The sequence below is a fragment of the Apium graveolens genome, chromosome 7 (genome assembly GCF_009905375.1).
Source record: "Apium graveolens cultivar Ventura chromosome 7, ASM990537v1, whole genome shotgun sequence".
Classification (NCBI taxonomy): domain Eukaryota; kingdom Viridiplantae; phylum Streptophyta; class Magnoliopsida; order Apiales; family Apiaceae; genus Apium; species Apium graveolens.
In genome coordinates, this window is record NC_133653.1 from 84129572 (window position 1) to 84133719 (window position 4148).

At 38.7% G+C, this 4148-nt stretch overlaps 1 non-coding gene across 1 annotated transcript; it reads right to left on the reverse strand.

The window, feature by feature from the left end:
- Positions 1-2876: 2876 nt before the first annotated feature.
- Positions 2877-2983, reverse strand: LOC141676104 (small nucleolar RNA R71). The gene has a single exon (XR_012556711.1). It is a non-coding gene; the product is annotated as a small nucleolar RNA R71 (small nucleolar RNA).
- Between the last annotated feature and the right edge of the window lie 1165 nt (positions 2984-4148).

Genomic DNA, 4148 nt, shown 5'->3' on the forward strand with positions numbered 1-4148 from the left:
GAACATTGTGAAATTGTCAATAAATTAGATGGCAAGATTGCAATGACTGGTGTTAGACATGGTAACTTATATGAAGCCAGGGTCTCCACAAATACTGATAATTCTGAAGTATGTCTACTTAGTAGAGAATCTACAGAAGACAGCTGAAATTGGCATAAAAGACTTTCTCATCTAAATTTCAATAAAATCAATGAACTTGTGAAGAAAGATCTTGTGAGAGGATTGTCCAATGCAGTATTTACTTCTGACGGCTTATGGGTTCATGCCAGAAAGTTAAACTAGGGAAAACATCTTTCAAGAGTAAAACTGAATCCTCAATTCTTGAACCATATCACTTGCTGCACATTGATCTTTTTGGTCCATTCAATGTAATGTCTATCACAAAGAAGAGGTATGCACTTATTATTATTGATGAATATACAAGATACATATGGGTGTATTTTCTACACATCAAGGATGAGACACCATCCATTCTTCTTGATCATATAAGGGAACTGGAGAAAGGATAAAATCACAAAGTCAATATCTTTAGAAGTGATAATGGGGCTTAATTCAATAATAGCACTATGGAAGAGTTCTGCAAGTATAAGGGAATCAAACGGAATTTTTATGCCCTTGGTTGAAAGAAAGAATAGAACTCTCATAGAAGCGGAAAGAACCATGCTTGAGAAAGCAAAATTGCCTACCTACTTCTGGGCTGAGGCTATACAAACTGCTTGCTTCACACAAAATGTAACATTGATTAACAAGCATGGTAAAACACAATTTGATAAGGTGAAGGGAAAGAATCCAAATTTGAAGTACTTTCACATTTTTGGCTGCAAATGTTTTGTTATCAAAACTCATCTAGAACAACTTACCAAATTTGATCTATAAGTGATAAGTGGATTTTATATCCACTTGGAACGCTTCATTACAAGCTTAAATTGGTATTTTGGACTCAAGTTGTTGGTATTTTGTTGTGTTTTTGTGTTGTTGCATTTCAGGTATCAGTTAAATGAAGAAAGGAGCTTTTAAAGGAAATATGATTAAAAGTGATCAGATTTGGAAGCCAAGGCCATTGTCAAGTTGTAGAGAATCTCGTTAGCTTCACGTGGGCAGTTGAATCGCCTAATTCTGACGAGTAGAACTCAAGTTATGGCCAAAACAAGATTCATCAGAATTTTTCCAGACAGGCTGCAGGCGCCTGCCTGCTGGTGGAGGCGCTCGCCTGCTGGTGGAGGCGGCCGCGTGCTGATGTGCGGCTGACTTCGCTGATTTCGCTGAAAAGGCCTTTTTTGAGTGGAATTTGACGATTTTAAGGGTCCAGGTCCAATATGGGCTTATATATACTTAAAAAAAGGGTATTCGTCATCTGAGAAGATTTGGAGATCAAGGAGATGACCTAGAAGCACAAAACAACTCCAAAAAAGAAGATCTTGTTTTCAACTTGTGATTCTTTGAATTAATTGTAACTTTGGATGCTCATTTTCGTTCTTGTTGAACCTAGTTCTCGTTTATTCGTACTTTAATTACTATTCAGATTGTTAAGACCTTGTTTATACCATGTTTTCATTGGAACCCATGGTGACGATGAGTTCAATTATGGGCTAATCGTTATCATGGGATTCTAGCGGATTTACTTATGGATTTTAATAATTAATTTGTTTCGATATCTTGGCGTGTGGTGATTGTATGATATCCTAGTATTGGTCGTGCTTATTCGTTTTATGTGCATAGCTAACATATAAGATAGCGTGTTAATCTCTATTGAAGCGACAGTGAATATAGAGGTTTAGAACTTGCCATGCTAATATAAGTTCATATATTTGTTATGCATGATTCGTAGGTAATTTTAACCATCTTACTTGCCGTATGTAATCAAGATAGATAACTTGTGCTTAAACCGTTATGTTGTCAAATTCTATAGACATATAGGGTCTCAATATAATTGGTGCCTATTCAGCTTTTATCTCTTTTGTGGATGTCTGGTAGAATGTTACTCGTGCAACAAAAGTTGGCGTTTATCAGTTTCGTGTTATCTGATTAGTGTCATCACCATCATATGCTAAGGTTAATGACAATAACTTTGAATGAAGTATTTAATGAAGTAAGAATCCCATGTTTGTCATATATAGTAATTCAACCTCAATTCTCTTAGTTAATGTTGTTTAGTATAATTTCTTAGTTTAATAAAAAACCCAATTTGTTATTTGTCTTAGCATTGAGCGATAACCATACATTGTTGCATAGGTGCATAAATTGAACTTAACCTAAACCAGTCTCTGTGGGAACGAATCTGATTTATATCTTATACTACTTGCGAACGCGTATACTTGCGTGTATTTTAGCGCATTTTTTCGCCCTAACAAGTTTTTGGCGCCGCTGCCGGGGACTCGGTGTTAATTTTTAGTTTATGTGCTTGTCATTAATGGTCGTTAAAGTTCACTGACTCGGATTCTTTTACTTTCACGGTTTATTTGTTTGTGTTTCAGGTACTCATTATAATAGGAGATCCAACAGCACGAACAAAAGCCTTGATGGATTTTTCTCAACCCAAGATCAATGACATTCAATCTAGCATTGTCCGGCCAGCTATCACAGCTAATACCTTTGAGATTAAGCCTGGCATAATTCAATGGGTGCAGAATTCAATCCAGTTTGGGGGTTCTTTAACGGAAGATCCCAATATATACATTAGGGATTTCATGGAGATCTGTGATACCTTCAAGTTTAACGGTGTTTCTGAAGATGCTGTGAAGCTGAGAATGTTCCCATTCTCTCTGAGGGACAAGGCTAAGAGCTGGTTACACTCTCTACCAGCTGGTTCGATTACTACTTGGGAAGAACTTGCTCAGAAGTTTCTTACTAAATTCTTCCCTATGGCGAAGACAGCTGTACTCAAGAATGCTATTACTCAATTTGCGCAGCAAATGGGAGAATCGCTTTGTAAAGCTTGGGAGCGCTACAAGGAGATGCTTAGGAAGTGTCCTCATCATGGAATGCCTAATTGGATGATCATCACTTGTTTTTACAATGGGTTGGGAGCACAGTCCAGGCCCATGCTCGATGCAGCAGCAGGCGGAGTATTATGAGCAAAGAGCTATGAGGAAGCTTATGATCTGATTGAACTGATGGATGCTAATGAATATCAGTATCCAACCCAGAGATGTCCACAGGGCAAGGTAGCAGGAGTTCTTGAAGTGGATACAGCTATGGCTATCACTGCTCAACTAAAGGAGTTGTCTATGAAGATCGATTCTCTGGCTAACTTGGGTGTTAATCAGATAACCAGTGTTTGTGAGCTATGTGCAGGTCCGTATGTGACGGAGCCATGCGCTATATCTAGTGACTCAGCTCAGTTTGTGAGCAACTTTCAGAGATCGTAACAACCAGTTCCAGACACTTATCATCCTGACAACTGGAATCATCCTAACTTCAGCTGGAGCAACAATCAGAATGCGATGCAACTGCCACATAAGCTATTCAACCCTCTTGGTTTTCAGCAACAAATTACACCAAAATAACAAACTCATGTTGCATGTCTATCTTTGAATAAAAAATCTGAATTGGAGGAGTTGCGGCTTATGTGCAAAAACCAGGCTCTTATATGCCAAAGTTAGGTTGTTTCTATCAAGACTCTGGAAAACCAAATAGGGCAAATTGCTAATGCCTTATTGATTCGACCACCAGGAACACTTTCTAGTGATACAGAAACAAATCCAGGCAAGAGGGAAGCTGAAGAACAGGTGAATGCCATCACCTTAAGGTCTGGAAAGGTCACAAGCCTCCAAATTCAGCAAGACGAAGAGCCTGAAAAATCTCAAGTTTCAGAAAAGGCAGTTGTGGCAGAAGAAGAAGTGCAGAAGGAAGCAGAGGTGGAACCAAGGAAGATTACTGTGGAACACACTCCTCATGAGGGTAATACAGGGGAGAAACAGGTATATCCTCCACCTCCTTTTCCTAAGAGACTGCAGAAGAAAAAGCTGGATTAGCAGTTTGAGAAGTTTTTGGAGGTGTTCAAGAAACTTCATATCAACATACCTTTCGCTGAAGCTCTTGAACAGATACCTAGCTATGTGAGGTTTATGAATGGTATTCTCTCTCAGAAAGTGAAGCTCGATGACTTAGAGACCGTTGCTCTAACGGAGGAATGCAGTGCTATGCTG